Source organism: Ochlerotatus camptorhynchus, unplaced genomic scaffold, assembly GCF_037179485.1.
Source record: "Ochlerotatus camptorhynchus isolate MF236.1 unplaced genomic scaffold, CSIRO-AGI_Acam_v1.1 ptg000292l, whole genome shotgun sequence".
NCBI lineage: Eukaryota > Metazoa > Arthropoda > Insecta > Diptera > Culicidae > Ochlerotatus > Ochlerotatus camptorhynchus.
In genome coordinates, this window is record NW_027040781.1 from 1,867,927 (window position 1) to 1,892,825 (window position 24,899).

Consider the following 24,899-nt stretch of genomic DNA (forward strand, 5'->3'; position numbering starts at 1 on the left):
ACATTTGTTAGGTATACGGATGGTTGCCATAATAATTATTTTCCTTCGAGCTTGTTTTCCGTACTGAGTTCAAATGCTACTGACGCCAGGGAGACAGCTCCCACACCTGATCCCTACATATCGACCCAGCAACTCATGAACCGGGGACCAACGGCTTTACTTACCTTCCAAAGGAAGGTGTAATCAAAGATTGTATGCCTCAGAAAATCCCAACGGCGCCGACTGGGATTGAACCCAGCCTTGGAGTGAGAGGCGCTTACCACTACACCACTGACGCCTCTCTTAATAGAAGTTGTCCATAATTTTGTTAGTTTTCTCTAGGAATTTACTCCTTCCTTGTATTGAGCTGTTATTTGAAAGTTAAATTAGTTTCAAAAATTAAATTGAACTGATCACAAATAATTTCTCTCTTTGAGTTGACTACAACTTTGCATCATGATCTGTTCTTTGATAGATAAACTATTTAAAAAAATGAAATGCTCAAAAATTATTTGTTTCTTTGAATTTTATCCTTCGTTGTATCATGAACTGTTGTTCGACTGTTAAAACTTCAAGGGACTGTGGTTGTACGCAATAAGTCTTATTTGTTAACTGCTGTTTATACTTTTTAGTATGACGCGCTTGACATAGATGGTCCACAGCTACTCACGAAGAGCTACTGATCCCGATCAATAGCGGTGCGGCTTCTTCCTCCTTCTGTGGATGCTCATGTGGGCTGCAGCTTGCTGCTTGCAGGCAGCCTTTTGTTGTGTTCTGGAGAACACCATCACTCATCACGCGATGATTTAATAAACACCGTTTGGTGAGACCGAATGGAATTCAACCTTGAAATCTGTGTTAGGGAAATCGCTTTTCACAGGCAATCGGTGATGGGGCATCCCTTAGCTCAGTCGGTTAAGGCGCAGCTACAAAGCAAGACCATGCTAGAGGTGACTGGGTTCGATTCCCAGTCCGGTCTAGGAATTTTTCGGGTTGGAAAATTTCTCGACTTCCAGGGCATAGAGTATAATTGTACTTGCCACACAATTATACTAATGCAAAAATGGTAGCAGGCATCGAAAGCTCTCAATTAATAACTGTGGAAGTGCATATAGAACACTAAGTTGAGAGCACGCAATAAGCTAATATGCCATAAGCAATAAGCTTGAAATGCGAAGAAGAAGAATACGAAGAAGAAGAAGAAGAAGAAGAAGAAGAAGGCAATCGGTGATAATTTTAATTATCATAGCAACAGTTGCACATCCGCGGAATTTTCAATAATGGCATTTTGAAAAATGATAAAGTCTTAATTTTAACGGATTCGAAAAAAAATTCTATCGATTGGCGTATTAAAAATTAAAATCCATCATTTCTGGATCAAAATCAGACCACTTTCATGCCGCGACTGACTTTGGTTTTTGAAATCGCAACCCCAATGTTGCCTTAAAGTATATGGTATGGTAGATTTAAACATACCTAGATAGAGCTGGAATGAGACGTAAAAGCTTTTGTAGACAATTACTTCTCTCGATGATTTTTAGGAATTCAAGGCATGCCCACTAGACTGATGCAAAATTTGACTTTTTCGCTCCACAGTGCTTAAATGGTTTCAAATTGGGTCCTGATTAGCCTTCCAAAGTTACAACTCATTTGGTTAGAAACAGACTTCGCACAAGCCATTTGAAGTTTGCATGTAAATTACTATGGGAAATCTCAACTTTTTGTTCATTGCCTTCTAGTCTTTTTCCATATTGAGCTGCGAAACAGTTCGATAGCCATTCTTATATAAAATCTCAGCTACAACATTGCTGAAAATCGTTTCTATGTAAAACGAGATAGGAAAAAGTTATTAATTATTTAAGAGATTGGTAAACTTATGACATGATCAAGCAGCTGCTCTGTAGGCAACACTGTATTTTTCAGTGTGACATAGTAGCCATGATTTTTGTGTCCTATTCAACGCCCCAGAAACAACAATGTTGCCTGCTGAGCAGTTGATTGAGCATGATCATAAGACATCAGCGCATTGGTTCATTGATAACTTTCGATCCTTGCATTTAATTAAAAAGTGGTCTTCATCAAAGTTGTAGCTGGGAAAATTTCCTACAAGTACAGTTGAAAGCTTTTGAAGCAGACCGATATGGTGAATTATTAGATAGACATGAACAAAAATCTTGGTTTTATCATAGTTATTCCCATACAAACTTCAAATGGTTTGTGCCATCTCAGTTTCTCACCAAATGAGTTCAAATTTTGAGAGGTTAGTCAGGATCCGATTTGGAATCGTTTAAGTATTGTGGAGCGAAAATTTCAAATTTTGCATCACTCTAATGCCCACGCAAACCAACTTTACCGTCGGGTAGGGGAAGTCTTACTTTACCTGATGGTGATTTTGATTTGCTTCGGCGAGCCCATACTTTCAAGACATCATTGAAAGAAGTCATTGTTTACAAAAGCTATTACGCCCTAATTCCAGCTATATGGAAACTGACATCCGATTGATGACCTTGACAAATATCCAAAAAATACAAATTTATGGTGGTCCTGAAAAGGACCGTTTGTCGTGATGGTTGAGTAATGCTGAGCTGTTAGGGTGTGCAACACAGATGAAGCTGGTGAGCTGTATGTTGTTTGGAATGAGGGTGATGAGCCTTTCGTTGTGTACTGAAGAACACCACTTGGTGAGACCGGAGGGAATTCAACTTTGAAATCTGTGTTGGGGAAATCGTTTTTCGCAAGCAATCAGTGATAATTTCAATTATCATAGCAACAGTTGCACATTCGTGCAATTTTCAATAGTGAAATTTTGAAAAATGATAAGTTTTATATTCAACAGATGCGTAGAAATATATCTGATCGATTGGAGATAAAATTATTGAAATTGGTCCAGGGGCAGCTGAATTATTAACGTTCAAAGTCTTTCATATTTTTGTTACATGTACCATTTTCGGTTTTCACAAAGTGTACCCCCATATAGAAATCACAACGTCAAAATATTTTTGAAATTCAATTGAAATGCTCCCAAATCATTTCTCTCTTGCAGTTGACGCCTTCCTTAGCGAGATCCTTAGTAGGGGTTTTGATCTAATTTCCGTCCTACTAAGCACAACCCGCGCTTTACCTCTCTTTGCTGGACGAGTTTAAACAGCAAATGGAATATTTCTGTCAAAGATGACTTCTAAATTTATTCACCTTTCCATACGTACCGTTGGATTTGATAAAGAGTCACAAATTGTTGAGATATTATTTAAAATCTACTACTGCTTCTTGATTCTAAATTCGTTCTAAGAATTTCAATTCCGTCCTAACGCATTGAAACGCCATTAGATTTTCTTCGTCCTACGGATAAACGTAGAAATAGGGGATTCGCTAGGAGGGCTTTTTTTGTTTTGTTTGTTTTTTTTTTTTAATTCTTTATTTAAGAGATTTTTAGCCTTAGGCTAGAACAATGAGCGCAAATGTTCATGTAATGCGCTCTAACAGGATTTATGTTTTAGCTAATGAACTAACGCATCGGAGCAAACCTATTATTGATTTGTGCACGGTGAAATCATTGATATTATTGATCTTTTTTGATCGATAGAACGGAAATGGGCGATTATGACGAACTAGCGCTCTACCCTATGTTGAAAAACTTATTTGAAATGCCTTCAAATAATTTCTCCCTTGGAGTCAACTCTTCCTTTGTATTATGAGCTGTTATTTGACCGATAAAAGCTTTCGAAAAATCCAACTAAAAATGCTCAAAAGTTATATCTCTGGGGCTGTACAAGTGGACAGTTTTTGAGATGTTTTAGAATCCCAAATCTCCCTGCGTGGACAATCATCCATATGAATTTAAAAAAAAAAATGGCATGGATCGTGCACATTCGCCAAACTCCACCCCTCTAAAGTGTCGACGTGGTTCTCCGAATTACATAACACTTCACCTAATTATTTGCTAGGATCAATGATCCAAGTTTGTGCCGGAATTCGGCCATTTTGACTCTCATCTATTTTTTCAAACTGGCGTTTTCGTGATTTCTCGTGTCACTTTTCAAATAGACCAATGTAACATATCCACAATTTTGAGAAAATCAAAGTAGAAATTCGACAGATTATTATTTTAACTGTTTAGAAACAATACATTTTACAATACTATTTTTAATGTAGTCAGTGAATAATAACGTTGAAAATTCAGTAGAAACGGTAAAATCACAATTTTACTTTGAATTTCATGCTACAATATAGAAAAAAAAACACATAGGACGTTTCGACTAGTCAAGTTGTACATCGGACATGTTACATTGGACGATTTTTCTCATTGACATAATCAATGAGTGTTACATTGGACGTTTTGTTCTTCATGATACTTGATTCCCTTTAACAGATTTAAGAGTAGAATACCTAACTTTAGATTGGCCCCGCCTATAGAAAATGAGCACCAATCATGTTGGGCAGTCCGAATGACCGAAGTAACAATCATGTACCCATCATTTCAAACTGTACATTGGACAATTTTTGACCTATGATTATCTTGAATAAATGAAATTAAATTTTGATGGGTTTTTTTGTATCACATACACTAATAGAAGAGCAATAGTTTGTATCACTTAACTCGATTTGTTTTCATTTGTTACTTAGGACATTTTGAAAATTGACGCGAGATTTGTGATTTTTTGTATCAGTGTGTAATTTTTTCAGCAGCTTCTTACAACTTTGTCTCAGACGTAATTTCGATTAGATGAACCGTTTTCGTGCTAAGATTTATTGAAAATATCGAATACGCCATTTTGAAAAATTAAACGAGACTCCAGCCGAACTCCAGCACAAACTTCAGTGCTAACATTTGAAAACGGCGCAAAAGCCATTTGTAAACAAATGGTTTGTGGGCCCTTTACTCGCTACCCGAAGAACGCCCACGCAAACCAACAGCATCGTCAGGAAGGGGAAAATTTCCCCTACCCGATGTTGCTGTTGTGTCGCGTGGGTGTACTTCAAGTAGTGAGTAAAGGGCCCACAAACCATTTGTTTACAAATGGCTTTTGTGCCGTTTTCAAATGTTAGCACTGACTTGGTTCATGGATTTCTAAGCAGTAAAATCTAAAATTTGATCATGCCTATCTGTCTCGCAAACAACTCAATCGGTCAAATTTACATTGCCAATTGATTGAGGATTATCTTTGCAATAAATCGGTACAGGAAGTGAAAAATGTCAACTGCGGACCAACGAGTCCGACGTCCCTAATAAAAAAATTCCATAAACGAATGATAACCCAAATGATTGAAAAATTCCACAAATGGTTTGGATGATACGTCGTTAAGCAAAATAACCATAACAATTTTATTAGGGCTGTATATTGTCCCTTACCCTGCCTTTCTTTTAAATGAGCCAACAATCGGAAGTTTCCATTTCTAGATAGAGCTAGACTTAGGGTGAAACAGTTTTTTTCAGCAATAACTTCTCTCGATGATTTCTAGGAATTCAAGGCACGTCCGCAAATCAACATAACCATCGGGTAGGCGAAGTCTTTCCCTATCCGATGATGATGTTGATTTGCGTGCGCGAGCCTTAACTTTCTATAAATCACCGAGAGAAGTCATTGTTTACAAAAGCTGTTACGCCCTAATTCTAGCTCTATCTATATTTACTTAGGGAAGGGGTACATTTTTTCCAAAAGAACCCCACATCTACCGGACGCTAAGTTTGGCATCGATCATCAAGTCTATAGTAAATCGAAATTCAAGTGAATGCCGACTTTTATTCGGGTACTACATCCATGCGGTTTCAACTTATTCCTGCTTTGATTGGTTTGGTGGCATCAGGCCAGGCAACGCAACGCAACGTGCTGTAAAAGAGGAGAGAAATTGACGTTTGTTGCTACGGAAATAAGCTGTGTCAGAGATACGGGACGTAATATATTATTGGGGATTTGTTAACCACAATATATACAACATACACTCACGCGGGTCGTCTGGGTAAAGTAAACCCAAAGTGTAACAACACGCTATGATGTTACATTGATATGGTAGTGTAGCATCTCGCACGTTCTCAACCCCGTACCCGTCAGGTCAATTATGTTTTCGGGGCCAAGTTCGAAAGCAATACATACGCTATGACGTCTGGAAGATTAGTAAACAGTTTGAGAATTTAGCACTTTGGTGTTGGAAAAGTGTGATATTTACCGCCTTATATTGCCGTATTGGCTTTAGCTTCTATTAGAAAATCAATCACTGATATTGTCCAAACCGGACTGCAATGCAAAAGACATCAATGAGAGCTGACATTAGTGTCTCATTACTGCAGGCATATTATTATCACATCGGAATGAGGAATTCAATTTGACACTTGCTGATAGCAGGAGGGGGTGATTTCAAATTTAATTATCATTCGTGTGACTCACGCACCGAGCGGTTTCTGAGACCATCGACGCTCGTCCACATGTTCGTAGCGTGATTTCGTCCCAGCGAATTGGTGTCTCTCAGAAATAGCGTATTCATCATCGAGGCGTCTGATAGGGATGAGCGGAGCACGCTGACGAATGAATTTTATATCAGACTTGTCATCGTTTACTAGATTGCACAAAGAGTAAACAGATGAAAAGACGATTGCTTATCACCTGCATCCGCACAACTTACTAATGTCGTTTTCGTTTTTGCTGTGTAGCTACACTGGTGTTACACCACCGTACACCGAAAAAAAAAATTCAGGGTGTAGCTATCGGTGGCACCTTTGTTTACAAACAAATGATGATGAGTTGTCAATGACTCTCACTTATTGCTACTTACACTACGCCGGTGTAGTGTAGCAAAACCGAAAACGACATAAGATAATAAAAAAAAATACTTGAATGGTTTTCCAAGAATCGGTAAAAACCGGATGTACTCAGAATTGTGTGTCGCAATCTGAGTAATTTGAGTGAACAGACTAAACCTCTGTGGCAAAACCTATCGGTGAATACCTTCTTAAAGGGTGTATTCGATAAAAATGGCACACACATATTTACTCACCAAAATTAAATCGATTATCGGATTTTCTTGAAATTTTCAGGGAATGAAAAACTAATAATGAGCTATTAATTACAAAATTTGTTTAATTAAATTTCGTCTTCCATCCTGAATGTCCGCACTTTCCTTTTCATTGCACCCATCAAATTTTGTAAAACACATTTTCCCAGTGTTTTTGTTGCTTTTACCCAAAATTTTCTTCAACTCCAGCTCTGTTTTAATAGTTTTGGGATGTTTGCGAAGTTCCGTCTTGATAGTTGCCCAGAATTTCTCAATGGGGTGAATGACAATGACCGGTGAATATGGTGGGTTCTTATCTTTTATCACAAAATTGACTCCGTTGGCTTGGTACGTAGGTGGCAGGATGCTAGATCAGGCCAAAACAGAGTTGATCCCTTGTGCTTCCTTATGAATGGCAAGTGACGCTTCTTAAGGCACTCTTCCGTGTTAATCGCACCGTTGATTGTTCCGGAAGTGATGAATGGAGCACTTATTTCACCACACCCGCAAATCGCCTGCCAGATCAGGAACTTCTTTGCAAATTTCGATAATTTCTTCTTTCGAACATCCTCCGGAACATCGAACTTAGACTTGGCAAGGAAATATTCTTACCTAGGAAGTTGATGGAAGTCGGCCTTGACGTAAGTTTCGTCATCTATCACGATACAACACGATTTGGTGAGCAACTTCGTGTAAAGTTTCCGGGCGCTGGTTTTCGCAGTGATATTTTGCTTTTCATTCCGGTTTGGGGCTTTTTGCACCTTGTAAACATGTAACCCAGCACGCTTCATGGTTTTCTGACAACTTGAACTTTTAGCGACATCTCGAATTGACATGTTTGGACGGTTCTTGAACTATTGCACGACTTTCCTGCCAATTTTACTTTTCCATTGAACCACTTTTACGAGCACTCCCTTCCTTCTTTTGGGCACTCAGTCGCTTCTTGAAGGTTCTTATCACACGAGACCAAGGGGTTAGTCACTCAGCACAATGTGACGAAAATAGATTCGGAACAGTTAAGGCACATTTATCGGCACATCACCGGCGCATTTTCGTGTGTATCGGATTATAATTAAAATAAACTGGAAGCATTGCTGGACGAACTGGAAAATCTACTAAACTCATTCATTAATTATGCTTTTGACCAACAACATCAAAAACTCTCTTATGTTATCATGCGCATTTAACTCTACTTATTTTTATTATTTTTTTTTTATAAAATTTATGTCTGATCTAGATCCAAATTTATGTCACATTTGAACCAGCTAAAATTAAAAAGATCAAGCCAAAATAGATCAAATTGTGTGCGTACGCACCAGTTGGTATATTTTTGGCCGTTCTATTTTAAACGTCAAAACCCGAATCAAAACCAACTCACACCCTGATTTCGTGGTCAGCCATTTTTTAATCTCGTGCGCATTCGTACACGGTTTTATCAGGCAATTACCGTAAAATTGACCTCCGATGGCTGTCTCCGGGATTGATGTGCGGCTTTAACAAAAAGCCTTGCACTGCTCGTCCTCCTGCTCCCCGTGCTTCCCAGTGAAAAAATAATAAAAACCTGTATTTATTGAAATTTGTCTGGTATGTTGTTGCGTGTTGGGTTTTGGCCCATGTCAGAAACTGGACAATTCCCTGGGGGGTACCCGGAATATACCAGGATGTGGATCTAAGCACTATATTTGACTTGAACTGATCTTGTTTCTCAATTTCTGCGAGATTTTATGTGTCAAATCACAGGGTTTGGACCATATCAGAAACTAGTCAATTTCCTAGGGGTTCCTGAAAGATGCCTAGAAGTAAGAAAGTTGGTCCTGGGCACATTATTTGACTTGGTTTCGAAATCTAATGTGATTTGCTATGTGGCGCATGATGGGTTTTGGATTAAATCAGAAACTGACCATTTTCTTGGAGATGCCCGGAACATATCCGATAGGAGGTAACATGATTCTGTGCACTATATTTGACTACCATTGATATTGCTTTTGAAATCTAATGTGATTTGATGTGTCACATGAAGAGTTTTGGACCAAGTCAGAAACTGGCCACTTCCCTGGGAGTTTCCAGAACATGCCCGGAAGTGGCCAAGGTGGTCCTGGGTACTTTATTTGATAACCAATGATTTTGTTTTTGAATTCGCATGTGATTTGATGTGTCGCATGATAGGTTTGCAATCTCCAGAACCGGTTGACGGAATCCAAAAGTATTCAATAGCGTTCAATGGGACCACAGTACCTTTCATTTGGCGCTAGTTGTGTCCAATTCGGTGCAGCGGTTGCTGAGAAGCATGAGCTTTTTATTTTCGTTACACACATGAACACACACATACATTTTCCTCGGAGACGAGCCAGCCAACGGCTAAAAGTCTCCTTAATAAAAATATAAAAAAAAAAAAAAAAAAAAAAAAAAAAAAAAAAAAAAAAAAAAAAAAAACATACATTTTCCGATGTTGTTGAGCTGAGTCGATTGGTATGAAAAACTCGGCCCTCCGAGCCTCGGATCGAAAGTTAGTTTCCCAAGCGGTATATACAGGGTGATTCGGAATAACTGTCCCTTTTTAAAATGGTCATAACGATTGAACGCTTGCATGAATTTTTGATATCATTATATTCCAGATATTTTACATTTATAATCTTCAACTAAGCATAGTTTATTTCAAATCTCTCTCCCTTTACCTTAATTATCAGCCACATTTGTCATGAAATTTAACCAGAGCTGGCACGCACGCTTTATTTCCAGCACTTTTTGAGTCCTGGTGATGCGTTTAAGCTCTGATATTGAACGGATTTTCCAAGCATGGTTCCTTTGTACCTCTATAATGATGCAAAAATAAATGTTACATTCTTGCGAAGAGATTTCAGTTTCTAAAAGATAACACACGATTTTTTTTAAGATTTATGTCATTCTCCATTTTGACGTCAATGCACTGTGGTCCAGGAAGCAAAATTAGGTGGAATAAATTAATAACTCGAAAAATATTAGAGATAGCGTATTGACGTCTTCTAAACATTTTCTTGTGAGCTTTATTCGCGTTGGTTGCAAAAGTGTCCTAAACGCCAAATTCTACCAGCAACGTAATTTGGCCTCTAACTTTTTTATTTCAATAGATAGAGAAACTAAATACTGTACAAAGTTGTGAATTATAAAAAATTAGAAAACTTTCTTGTACATCGTTTTTGTTTATCTCTTCTTTATTTGGAGATATAAGCCATTTAAAAAACAAAAGCCAAAAATCAGTTTTTCTGTCATATTTTTTTTAAATATCACTTTTTCGGCCTACTATGTTCAGAACGATTATAGTTAATTTTAAAATACATATTTGCTCCAAAGACACTATACCAGTACAAGTCTCCTGTCAAAAGTCATCGTCAGTTTTGTAGTCTTTTAGCTCAAATTTTCAAGCGTAATATTTCAAAATGGCGCAAGTACAACCGATAGTGATACATATCACTTTAAAAAGCATATCAAGAAGTACATTTTAGCAACTTTTGGTGAAGGTAATTTTTGATTTTTGTAAATAAATGCACTTTGAAAATAGGGGTTTTATTCCATAAATCTTCATTGTTCGGACTTCTTTCGAGTATCAAAGAACCAGATCGATGATACACTATTTTGTGAATACATTTATATAATATATAGCATATAATCTTCAAAATAGCATAAGAAATGGAACCCAAGCAAGACTGCTAATGCCCTTAACATAAACAAGAATATTATTTATAGGTATGCGTATTTCATACACAAACAGACGAATTTGAAAATTTTAATCAATCATTCACTGCGGTATGAGTTAAAGCAAGCGTTGATTTTTGAGACGCTGAATTGTTCATTTCAAAACGTTGCAAAATGAGAAAAGGTATTTTTTTTCAAGTGCTTTCATTATATTAACTCAGATTTTATTTATCAGCGATTCGTTTGGCCGATCTTACCCTTCTTCTCATGAACGGAGATAAGGTAAAAGATTTATTGGAATTTGTAAAGAAAAAGTTTCTTCTCCAGAAAAACTGGACGTAAGTTTGGTGCAAAGGAAGCTTACCCTGGTGATGCTGAAGTTTCAGAAACTTTGGCGAGCAGCTGGAAGGAAACGTGAACGATTTTTGAAGATCAATGACGCTTGGCTTGGAGGAGAATTTATTGTCGATGTCCTTTCGCCCTCAAAATCATTCGTTGGCCGTCCTTCTAAGCCGTTCAAAGATGCACACAGAAAAGCAAAGAAAAGCAGGGTTCAATCTCTTCTTAATCAATTTTCGGCAGAAGAAATTTCGTTTGTTGCAGAAACATCTGTAGCCTCCGCAGGGTTTCGTAAAGCCGGCAAATTGATAGGAAAAATAGCACAAAACCCCGAGACGGCAATCGAGCTACAGCGTTCAGCAGATCGATCAAAACACGGATTCGAAGCTCTTACAGAAGAGGAAGCTCTTGCATTCTTATGCAAAAACGAGTTTTCAAAGGCTCAGTACATGAACATCCGGCAGATGAATATAAGCAAGGGCGTGGACATGTACCCAGCTTATAACAAATTGGTTGAAGCTAAGAAACTATGCTATCCTTCAGGTATGTTAAACATAGAGTCATAATATTGAATAATACCTATATAATGATATATTAGGTCTCTCTATCCATTCATCTGTTGCTGAAGTGCCTTTACAGGAACTTATGGAGCACACCACGAAACGGCTTTTTGCAAGCGTGATGAGCAGAGCAACGTCCCAAAAGGTGGTACCATACGACGATATACACTTATCTACAAATGGGGTTGTGATGGGAGCAGCAACCATGCTAGATATAAACAATGTTTTTTCGAGGAGGACGAGGATGAAGAGTTACAGGAATACAGCGATTCCCATATATTCGCGTTTTCATTAGTTCCTTTAAGGTTAACTGGACATCGTGAAGCAGAAGAAACCCAAGAAATTGTTTGGAATAATGATCTGCCATCGTCAATTTCGCTTTGCAGACCGATAAAATTGATATTTACAAAAGAGTCAACCGAGTTGACAAAACGGGAGGTTTCGCTTATGAATACGCAAATACAAAATTGTATGAATGAATGTGGAAGTAATGTTGGAGAACCGATCTATTTGTGTAAAACCCCAAATGATGTTCACAATGCTGGATACAAAAGTCGTAAATGATTTAACCGGAACGAACTCTCAATCATGCTACATTTGTGGAAGGTCTGGAAAATGTTTGAACGATTCCAGAAGCGATCCAGATTCTGATGATCCAGCCAAGTACAAATTCGGGTTTTCCTCTCTGCATGCATATATTAGAACGATGGAAATGGTTCTGAAAGTGTCGTATAGACTGGCCCTTGATAAACCTACATGGCGTGTAAGCAAGGCAAATGAAGCGGTGAAAGCGAAATCGAAATTCGAAGCAAGATACGTGCGGAATTAGGTACGTATGGTTAGCAATTTGCAACATTATATTTTTGTTTTTGAAGATATAAGATTTTACCAGATTTTGTCCTTTTTAACAGGATTACGCATCAGTGAGCCTATGCCTGGTGGCGGAAATTCTAATGACGGAAATACCGCCCGGAAGTTTTTCCGTGAATGGAAAGCTGCAGCAAAAATTACCGGTCTCAATGAAAATCTGTTGGAGCGATTTCATATTCTGCTTACTGTAATTACTGTAAGTCGAAGATTAATTATAATTCTTTTGAAATTTATGCTGAAGAGACTAGAGCTTTATACCAGAAATTATACGGTTGGTATGCATTGTCTCCAACAGTGCACAAATTGCTAGTCCATGGGGCTGGCATTATTAAATACACGGTACTTCCGATTGGAATGTGCAGCGAAGAGGTTCAGGAGACGAGGAATAAATGCATCCGGAGATATCGCGAGCTCCACTCCCGAAAATTCAACAGAACGGTTAATATTACGGATGTATTCAACATATTGCTTTTATCATCAGATCCTGTGATTTCATTAAGCAATAGAGCATCTTTGTCTTTGAACAATCCTGCACTACCAGATAAAGCCAAGTAGTTAATTTTTGAAAACTAGCTTTATTTTTTATGTATTTTTTGTTTTTGGTTTAGTCAGTAGCATATAACTAGTTGTAAATATAAATATTTACTGTAAATCATCCATCTGGTTCTTTAATACTCGAAAGAAGTCCGAACAATGTAGATTTATGGAATAAATACCCCTATTTTCAAAGTGCATTTATTTAAAAAAATCAAAAATTACCTTCACCAAAAGTTGCTAAAATGTACTTCTTGATATGCTTTTTAAAGTGATATGTATCACTATCGGTTGTACTTGCGCCATTTTGAAATATTACGCTTGAAAATTTGAGCTAAAAGACTACAAAACTGACGATAACTTTTGACAGGAGACTTGTACTGGTATAGTGTCTTTGGAGCAAATATGTATTTTAAAATTAACTATAATCGTTCTCAACATAGTAGGCCAAAAAAGTGTTATTTAAATAAAATATGACAGAAAATCTGATTTTCAGCTTTTGTTTTTTTAAATGGCTTATATCTCCAAATATAAAAGAGATAGACAAAAACGATGTTCAAAAAAGTTTTCTAGTTTTCTATAGTTCACAACTTTGTAGAACATTTAATTTCTCTATCTATTGAAATAAAAAAGTTAGAGGCCAAATTACGTTGCTGGTAGAATTTGGCGTTTAGGACACTTTTGCAACCAACGCGAATAAAGCTCACAAGAAAATGTTTAGAAGACGTCAATACGCTATCTCTAATATTTTTCGAGTTATTAATTTATTCCACCTAATTTTGCTTCCTGGACCACTGCACAGTGGTCCAGCATGCAGATTTAGGCGGAATGATATGTTTTGAGCCTGAAACTGAAACTTTAGACTAAAAGTCGCTTCTACAAAGTTATTCCTTATAGTTAGGCCCTCATTTTTATGACAATGAATTCTAGGGTGGTTCCTATTATCATTAAAATCAAAAATATAACTTTTTTGTTTGAATAAATTAAGGTATACATTCTTTGGCAAAGTTATAGCTGAGCTAATTTCAAGCAACTTTGTTGAAAATAACTTTTTTGTATCTCTTTGGCCAGAGATATTAACATTTGAAAAGTGCATATTTTTAGTATAAAAACGTCAATAATTCTTGATCGGCGAAAGATATTGACAAGCTTTGTGCAGCAAAAACTTGCGCCTTTTTAAGATCTAAAAGTTATCTGGGGACACCTTTGCTGAGAAATTCTAAATAAGAAAACTAGAGCAAAAAACTGTTTTTTTAAGAGCCACCCTAACTCAATTCAAGAAAATAGCTCTAAATCGGCCAATTTAAGAGATACAAAAAAGTTATTTTCAACAAAGTTGCTTGAAATTAGCTTGGCTGTAACTTTGCCCAGGAATGTATACCTTAATTTATTCAAACAAAAAAGTTAGGTTTTTGATTTTAATGATAATAGGAACCACTCTAGAATTCATTGTCATAAAAATGAGGGCCTAACTATAAGGAACAACTTTGTAGAAGAGACTTTTAGTCTAAAGTTTCAATTTCAGGCTCAAAACATATCATTCCACCTAAATCTGCATTCTGGACCACTGTGCACTGTGCAATGGCTGCTTGAAATCACAAACGAATGAAATTTCAAATCCTACTATCAATACAAGCTGATATTTGTTCACACTTAAAACAAAAAAAATTGAACATATACCCATTTTACCCATTGAGAATTCCATATTTGTGAAATCGGTGACAGTTATTCTGAATCACCCTGTATATACCCTTCAAAAACAACATAAAAAATCCTGCAGAACAGAAGCGTCCGGATGTTTCCCTTGTAATCCTTTCGCAGCTGCGACGACAGGGCCGGCAGCAACAGCAGCACCGATAGCGCGATTTATCGCTCTAGCTTTAGCTGGAACTACACCAATGTCAACAGCAGTCGATTGTTCCGCCCACGTTTCTTAGAAAATCGAGGAACTAAATCGGTTTGTTGCCCACGTTTCTTAGAAAATCGAGGAACTAAATCGGTTTGAGGAACTAAATCGGTTAATCGAGGAACTAAATTCAGTTCAAAATAGATCGACAACTATACTGGTTAAAAAAAATACATTTTAGAACTAGTCGAAAACAAAATATAGACCACCAGTCCAAGGGCTCAGTCTGGGTCTGTTCCAAAATTTTAGACCAAACCAACCAATTGGATCGCCGTTAAAGATGCCCTCCCGCATAAACAATAACATAAGATGCGCCTAACCGCCAATTCGAGATATCATCCCAATTTTATGTGGTATGGTCGCACCATCTAAGATATCGTTAGTATATGGTACACGTTTATTAGAGCTGAGCGTTCACAAGGACCAATGTTGAAAACGTTAACAATGGCTTCTTTCGTAAATTTCTCGTAGTTCAAAGTCAATCCATGTAAGTCACCAATTCTAGCAGATAGGGGGACTCTCCCTCTACATAATCATCGTACTGGTTTACTTGAGTGGTTTTTCAGTCTCGAGAAATTTGCGGAAAAAGTAATTGTTTACGTGTGCGACATTGGCTCTTATGAAAGAGAAGCAGATATATGGTTGCATGCTCAGTAAGCATTGACTTTTTTCGTCGACTGTGCATTGAAACTCTTTACTCCTATGGTAAAATCTCATAATCATCTTGCAATCTGTACATCAATCTAGCGAACTTTGTATTATCTCTTCACTCCACCATGGTACCAGTGAAGCGCCGTCTCTTCACGCAAATCATAACAGTATCTTATGGGATTTTCATAGGAGGGAAAGGGTAAGGAAATGTCCACCATGTTTCACGCACAGACTGACGTTTGCTGAAGGGGAAATACCATAGGAGTAACGAGTTACAGAGTAGCTGAAAAGGCGATTTGTATATTATCAAGTCAATGCGGCCATTCTTTTTTCGACATGCTCTACAGGGGGCTTATCAATTTTTAACTAGTATTTTCAAGTCGGTCAGTAGCGAATCAAAAGCGTTTTTAACTAGTAATATTTTTCACTGTGCTTTTAGTAAGTCAACTTATGAATGTTATGATTTCAGCACGAAATATTCTGTTGATGGATATTAACGTTTACATAAAAAAGTTGATTTTTTTTTTCTGAAAAAGAAAGAAATAAAACTAGGGTGAGTGTGCCAGTCTTCGGCCCTAGTGGTGTTTGAATTGCCCCTATTTTAAATTCCCACATTCATCAGGTTTAAATTACACATTTTTTTATTATTTTAATTTTTTGTTTACGATACAAGGTTTGAACATATGTTCAATTTGAAATATAATATTATTTGATTTAGGCCCTAGGACAAAACATTGGACCACTATTATCAAAACTAATAAACTAACCCTACGTAAAATAGATCTAAGCAAATACTTTCGTTTGTAAATAGTGCTTAATTTTGATAGGCAAAATAGCCGTTCCTGGTAATTTTGAAACAGCTAGCTGGGAGTCTTAGCCTGGGACCTTGGCCATAGTGGTCGAACAAAGTTTGTTAGGATCCTGTTTCGCCCCTCCTTTCCCTTTTAGATCAATCTTTCCACGTTTTTTAGTACCAAGTAATTGGGTTCTTTAATTTTGAAAAATATATCCCTTTTTATACCCCATCTAAAAGAGCTTCGTTTTCTGAGCACAGCGATATTTTTTTCAAACCCACACACTTTCATCTCGATTTTTAAAATCAAGATTTATAGTAAAATAATAACTTCACTGTTTGACACTAAACTGACCAACTGACAGCTCGCTCCCATACAAAGTGACACCGAGGGGCGCTAATAAGGTGATTTTTGCTAATGTAATCGTATTTATTTAAAATATTTCCAGTGTACCAAAATTGATGAAATTTTGGATTTGGGTTCCATTTTTAATGCAGATTACGAATATGCATTAACCTCAATACCCTTAAAGAACCCAATTGGAGTAGATCTTTGTGTTGGGGCTTGAGCAAAAGTCTGCAATTGGCCGCAGTTGAAACATATGGAGGGTTGAATACTTGGGTATTGCAGGTATCGAAGCGCTCGATTCGATGTATAGTCCTGCTTATGGAATTCTTGCGAATGGAACGATGGTTACCTCAAAACACTGCATATTTTTAGATTAAACCGAGCCACTTTTTGCAAAATTATGCTGCTTATCTCTGGACTTCAAAATGTAAGCAGTAAACAACTAATTTGCGCAGTTATATTCTTCCACCTACGAATCCAAATGAATTCAAAGGTTGATGCAATTGGTTCCAAACAATTAGAAAAAGTTTAACGAAAAAAATGGTACGTACATTCTTCTTCTAAGTATACAGAAATAAAATAGAAAAAAAATCCGCGAAAATTTAGAATGAGAAGAATTGAACAAGTATTCACGTGGAGTTTCCCCACGTTTTTACCATAACTACAGAGAAACAATACCAGGTTATTATTATTTTAATAGAATTGACTACCTCCTTGATTCCCTTGCTCATTTTACAGCTGGTATAATCAATTTGACAGATAGATGTCTTTCTATACCATCACTGAAATGGGGTCGATTTTTGATGATCGAGTTCCACATATCTTATGTGCTTTAACCCATATATGAGTATTTGTTACTCATAAATCAATACTTTCTACTTATGTTTGTAGTTGTAATTACTCATAAATGAGTAAAATTTTACTAATTTAATGGGTAGTCCCAGTTTCCCTCGAAAATGCTTACTTTGTAGTCATTAGAATGTCATAAGCGTGACCAGGGGTTGAAACGGTTGTCGTTTTTTACTACACTCGCTTCGTTCTCGTGCGCGACAGTCTGTTCGTATTCGCTCATGCTCTACCGTCGTTTCTCTGACACAAGACAAACGGTAGAATAACATTCGAGCAAAATGAAAGCTATCAAATAACTATCATATATCGGCGCCGGTGGTGTAGTGGTAAGCGTGATTACCTCTCACCCAAACAGGCCTGGGTTCAATCCCAGTCGGCGCCGCCGGGTTGTTCTGAGGCATAACATCTCTGATCACGCCTTCCTTCGGATGGGAAGTAAAGCCGTTGGTCCCTGGTTCATGAGTTGATGGGTCGATAGGTCGGGTCCAGGTGTGGGAGCTGCCTTCCTGGCACGTCGGTAGCATTGGTGCTCAGCACGGAAAACAAGATCGACGGAAAAAACAAACCAAAGGAAAAAAAAAATAACTATCATATGACATGTGTGATTTCGTTCTAATTCCTCAATATTGTGTAAATTAAAGCTTTTATGATCTGAAATGTTATTACTAGGACATCATTGCTGGCTGTTTTCAGAATTCACACATGCAAAACATCAGCAGCTCTTATTATGAGAAAAACTAACATTCATTACACATACATTCGTGACGGTCTTCGGTGACAGTGTCGTATGACAGAGCCTGTCATATGACATTTTAGTTTGGTACTGTACTATGATAGCTTGTTTTGCAAGTGTCGGAGGCAAAGGTAGTGTAAAGGCAGTCGATTATCATATAAAATGTGTCAACTACCGTGACCGCTTACAAGACTGAGCGTGACTAACGAATGGTTCGTCTAATATGAGGTAGCTTAAGAGCTACCTATACCTTTAATCATTTCATTTTCCCAAGCGTTGTAAGACGGGTGGTCAACGCACGGGCCTCTTAATCTCAACGTCTATGGTTCGGTTCCGTTTACTACAAGAAATCAACTAAGTAGGTATTGAAAAATTGTCATAATTTTTTACTAAACCCTCGACCTGTAATAACTCGAATATTATAATTATTCCTCAACTCAATCCACTGTTCAAAGTTTACATTACTTTGATCGAACCGTTCGTTGTGTTTGATCGTATGCGAACTACAATACAATTCTACCCGCTTTGTACACACAGTGCACTTCTCGTGTGCATAAGGCCATTGTAACCGAGATAACGGTAAAAAGCGTATGTAGGCGTGTTCATGATTCATCCAGTAGGAAGAACGTCCGATGTGAGTAAACAAATGTCGTTGTTTTTATGCTGATGCTTCGTAAAACGGTAAAACAGCAAAACCAATTTGTAACGCGTTGCGTGGATATTTTTGTTTTGTTTTTTGAAATATTGTGCTGCTATTTTAGGATATTTCTTGACACGTCAAAACAAACATTTAAATGTTCCCTTGACCCTAGGTACGGACCTCATCAAATGGCACTACATATAGATATAAATTAAGTACCACGTTGCTGCCGTCGCACTTCTACCGGTTGGAAAGAATGTTGATCAATCGCTTTCGCTACCTGTAACTTCACCCTGGTATGGGTGGCTATTTGATAATAGGTGTAATTATTGTTTGAAAATTGTTCGATTCATATACGACATTAGGTAGCACTCGGTGGGTTGCGCATGAGTAATCACTGGAACGCTTAATGGAATGTTTCTTTTTCTTCGACCTTATAAAAAGCATATTTATTAATTACCGGGCTTGCAGTGTGATCTCATTGGTGGGAGGTTGGGTGTTGCTAGATGTGAGAACAAAGGGCGTGAACTTGTATGTTACTAAGCGGAAGCATAAACCACCCCTTTTAAACTCAAAATAATTTAGCCATAGTTATTCTCTTTGCATAGCTCGGGTTGGTGCTTTTCACTTCCAAAGAAATTCCGAAAAACAATGTTCAGCTATCGGTACTTTTGAGAATTTACTTCGAACTCTATTTTTTTCCTTGGATTTGTTTTCCGTCAATCTTGTTTTCCACGAGCACCAATGCTACCGATGCCAGGAAGGCAGCTCCCACACTTGGACCCTACCTATCGACCCATCAACTCATGAACCGGGGACCAACGGCTTTACTTCCCCCTTCCGAATGAAGGCGTGATCAGAGATGTTATGCCTCAGAACATCCGGGCGGCGTCGACTGGGATTGAACCCAGGCCTGCTGGGGTGAGAGGTAATCACGCTTACCACTACACCACCGGCGCCGCTACTTCGAACTCTAACATTGAGTACAAATAGAACTGGCCATGCACAAACGAACCCATTAAATGGACAGTTACCCTCCCTACCTGTTGACTGGTTGCTCTGTTCCGTAAAAAAAAACCCACACAGGGATTCCCCAAAGTGGCCTCCAACTGGCACGATGTCGTCTCATGATTGAGAGGCAACAGTTACGTACACCTCAGCTCTTTACCTTTGAGCAGACGCCAAGCATGATCATCATCATCATCATCATCAATATGCTCACATCCAAGAAGAGAAAAACAGGTTCTCCGGTCACCTAAATCACATGCTCAGTCTGTTATAGCTTATAGGTCACATTACCACCGGGTTTGGCACTGCTGACCGACTATGATGTACCGGCAGACTGACTCCAGCAACTGAGCTATGAATTGTTTCAATGTCACCACCACCAGACGAAGTGTTCTGTTGTATGACATGACAAGCTTCAACAGTGGTTCACGGAGCCGGAATTCCTTTGAAATGATTTAATGGCAACAAATTGGTGATACCTATAGCTGAGCTGTAGGTTGGCTGGAGAGCAGGTACGAATGTACATTTACGATGGAAATGAAAACTGCGATATCGTGACAGAGTGACTTTATAGAAATGCAAAAATATCAACTTTTGCAACGGCACGCGCACCACCAGTACACGTTTCTTTGTGATGCAACGTCTACTAATTTTCTATTATGGACCTCTGGTTAACTACCGACATTTGCCGGCTGCACGGCTGGTCCGTTTATTTGAAATTGCATTCGAATTACTTGCGATCGTAATCGTAAAACGAACCTGGTTTTTGCTATTGGCAAGTATCAAAACGAAAAGTGCTCGTCGTTTATCAAAAACCTAAACACCGCATCGTCGTCGACGTCGTCTGGTGATTATAAACAGATAGGCCGTAGGACGTCAGTACGGCAGTGTTGTATCGTTGTTTGGATATTTTTAACTCGACTGCGTGTATAAATATAATCCACCTTAGGTTGATTTTAGTATAGGACGACGACGAGGCGACTGATGTGCTTTTTTTTTTTTTTTTTTTTTTCCTTTGGTTTGTTTTTTCCGTCGATCTTGTTTTCCGTGCTGAGCACCAATGCTACCGACGTGCCAGGAAGGCAGCTCCCACACCTGGAACCTACCTGTCAACCCATCAACTCATGAACCGGGGACCAACGGCTTTACTTCCCATCCGAAGGAAGGCGTGATCAGAGATGTTATGCCTCAGAACATCCCGGCGGCGCCGACTGGGATTGAACCCAGGCCTGCTGGGGTGAGAGGTAATCACGCTTACCACTACACCACCGACTGACTGATGTGCTTGTTGGGATGACATCGTCTGACAAATGGTAGCTGCCGAACGCCTCGAAACGTGACTCGTGCTTCCGTTCTGAATGATTTGAATCTGGTTTGGATTATGCAAGTCGTCACCGATAATGCCTTGTAAATGTAAAACAAATGGAAGGAGAAGCGGTGTCTTCCCCCGGGGGCATCTCAAAACGAAGATTTCATAAACAGTCCAATTACAGCAGCCCCACAAACAAATCTGGACTCTAGTCTCCAGTAATTGCATCCCACCGAAATTGGTCTAATGAGAAATGCAAATCGGAACGAGTTGAAAATAAAGCTGAACCTACTGTGGAAGCTTCGGGCAGTTGTCAAACAACGCTCTTTTTTTTTGCGCAGGCAATATCGACACAGTATAATTTGTTGAACATTTAAATTATGGCACGGTGGCGACGAAATATCTTTCGCTAACAACCCGAAATGAGATTGAAGCGTGTTGGTGTAGAATGAGGTTTTCAAATGGCTGATAAAAGATTTCGGATCACTTATTTTAGTTCTTAGATCACTCATTTTTGAATTGAAATCGCAGAATTGGGGCTTAATATCACTGCCCAACTAACAATTTTCACAATGTAATCGCTTTACTCATTTCATTTATACAGCCTCAAGCTGTATTCAAACGTTATACGATATGAGGCAACCGTTACTAAACCTCTATACAAGCAAATCTGGCGAACTTAGTCAGCTACTTATGGCTGTTGGGACGGTTGGAAGAAGCTCTTAGGGTTGATGCATATATTATGTCACGCTCTAAGGGGGGAGGGGGGGTCTAAGATTTTGTGACAAGCAATGCATTAGGTATAGGAAAAACGTCACGATAGGGGGGGGGGGGGAGGATAAATTTTTGACTCGATTTAGCGTGACATAATTGCGTATTCATGAACGCTTCTATCCAGCTTTCCATGCTCGGTAATGGCGGCCTGTTTGTATGAATAAATGTATCCTTCACCGTGCTTTTTGACACTAACTGGAGGGCGTATGTTGATCCATTTTCTTCTGTTCCTGGGAGAGGGAAATGAAGGGGTCAAAATCAGACAAATGTCTCAAACCCTGTTCTACCTAGGATCAAAGTTTACCAAAGATTCACAAACCAGGAAACCAAATGAGGGAGATTATCTCGGTTGAAAGATCTCCGACTCATCATGCTTAACCCCTTTGCCAATCTCTCAGTTAACACAGGGCTGGTAGTGCTGATGCGATATAATTGTAGTGACTTTAGTGACTAAAATCACGGATATAGTGACCAAATAGTGACTTGTAAATACTTAATAAGAAACCATTTATATGGTTACTTAGAAATTCAAATACGGTTAGATATGTCATGGAACTTTAAATCAAATTTCACAATTTCCTCTAATTTAATCGAATCTCACAACGGAATCTTCTGTGAAGATTTTTTTTTTTTTTTTTTTTTCTTTATTATAGAGATTTTTAGCCTGAGGCTAGTTCATCTCTTTCTTCTGTGAAGAGCAGTTGAAGTGATTTGAATAATTTACTTTTGCTTACGTTGATCATGATGACTAGCAAATAGTAATTCCCATTTTTTAATGATCTTGAATTTGATTCTGCGTTCGAAATCTTTAAATATTTGATATATCTAGGTAGATTACTTAAATAATTTGCTAAGAACTTTTCACAGAATTTATTCAGAATGATCTCAAGAACTTTTTTAGAAGAATTCCCCTTCCCTTAAACTTAGAGGCAAATAAGCTTTTACAAACATAATATTGCATTCTTGAAATTCTTTGCAGAACATTCAAGAAAATTCTTGGAAATAGATTATTTTCGTAGTTGGGACTGCTTAACATCAAATATCAGAATTAAAGTGGACATTTTATACGATAGATGAGGATATGAAAGTAAAGAGCTTATAGTTCCGTTATAGTGTGACAGCGTGAAATTTGTGTATAGAAAGTAGAAAGCGAACAAAGGACAATTTTAAGGAAGGTACGAATAGGGTAGAGCATCTAATTTACCAACTTACTTACTTACTTAAGGGTCCTGTGCACCCCCAGCGGTGCAAAGGGCCAAAGTGAAAGACTTCCATCCTGGGCGGCTGCTCGCTTTTGCCTTGACCTGGGCCCAGGTCAGATTTCTATCGACTTGCTTAATTTACTTATTGAGGCTCCGCCGCCATGAACCCCTGGGTCTGCCTCTGCTGCGATGTCCTGCCGGATTCCAATCCAGCGCTTGCTTGCAGATTACGTTTCCGCCCCGTCGAAGTGTGTGGCCGACCCACCTCCACTTTCGCTCTCGAATTTCTGTTGCTATCGGCTTCTGATGACATCGACGATGGAGCTCGGCATTCGAGATCCAGTTGTGAGGCCACCAGGCACGAATTATATACCGCAGGCATCGGTTGATGAAGACCTGCAGCTTTTCAGTGTTCTCCGCTGATACACACCACGTCTCGCTGGCGTATAACAACACAGATTTCAAGTTCGAGTTGAAAATTCGCAAAGACAGCCCTAGCCTTCTTGATTCGTGCACCTATGTCGCTCTTGGTCCCGCCGTCCGACGCTATTTGGCTGCCAAGATATTGGAAACTTTCGACCTTCTCCACTGCTTGCCCCGCTACCGTAAAGTTGGAAGGGTTGCCCGTGTTGATATCCAACGATTTGGTCTTGTTGACGTTGATGGTGAGACGCGCCGCAGAGGAGCGTTCGGCTAGGTCATTGAGCTTACTCTGCATATCAGAGCACCGTTGTGCTAGTAGAGCAACATCATCAGCCAAATCGAAGTCGTTGAGACGCTCCATGGTGATAGGCTGCCAAAGCAGCCCACGGTTCGGTACACGGTCAATTGCACCTACCATGATCTCGTCGATTACGATGAGAAACAGTAGCGGTGATAGTATACATCCTTGTCTCACACCAGCGACTACCCGGATAGGGTCGGACAAGGCTCCGTTATGCAGAACTCTGCACGTGAAAGCCTCATACTGCGCTTCGATGAGGTTGACGATTTTATCCGGGACTCCCTTGCGTCTCAGGGCGCCCCACAGATTCTCGTGATTGAGACGGTCGAAAGCTTTTTCGTAGTCAATGAATACCAAATAAAGGGACTCTTGGAATTCATTGATCTGCTCCAGGATGATGCGGAGCGTGACAATATGGTCCACACAAGATCTTCCAGCACGGAATCCTGCCTGCTGCCGTCGGAGAGTCGCGTCGATCTTCTCCTGTATCCGATTCAGGATAACTTTGCACATAACTTTGAGAACAATACACAGTAACATGATGCCTCGCCAATTGTCGCACACAGTCAGATCCCCCTTCTTTGGGACCTTAACTAAGATGCCCTGCATCCAGTCGGCCGGAAAAGTCGCGGTGTCCCAGATATTACAGAATAGTTGATGCAACATTTGTGCGGATAGCATGGGGTCAGCTTTGAGCATCTCTGCTGATATGCAATCGACCCCTGGAGCCTTGTTGGATTTCATGCTTCGGATAGCTGTTTCAATCTCCTGCAGCGATGGGGCCTCGGAATTGACGCGAGTGATGCGCCGCACCCTAGGCGGATCATGCCAAGATGTTGATGGCTGGTTGGCCGTCGAAACTTGAAGAAGTTGTTCGAAGTGCTCAAACCAGCGTTTCAGCTGGTCAGTGGGGTCGGTAAGCAATTGTCCAGTCGTGTCCTTCACTGGCATCCTCGGGTTCATCCTTGCTCCACTCAGGCGTCGTGAGATATCGTAGAGGAGGCGTATATCGCCAGTGTT

The 24,899-nt window shown here is 39.0% G+C and overlaps 1 protein-coding gene across 1 annotated transcript in view; it reads right to left on the reverse strand.

Moving 5' to 3' along the window:
• The window catches only part of LOC135706851 (uncharacterized), an 87,503-nt gene that overhangs the window by 51,891 nt on the left and 10,713 nt on the right, over positions 1–24,899 (reverse strand). The gene's annotated exons all lie outside the window — the stretch shown is intronic.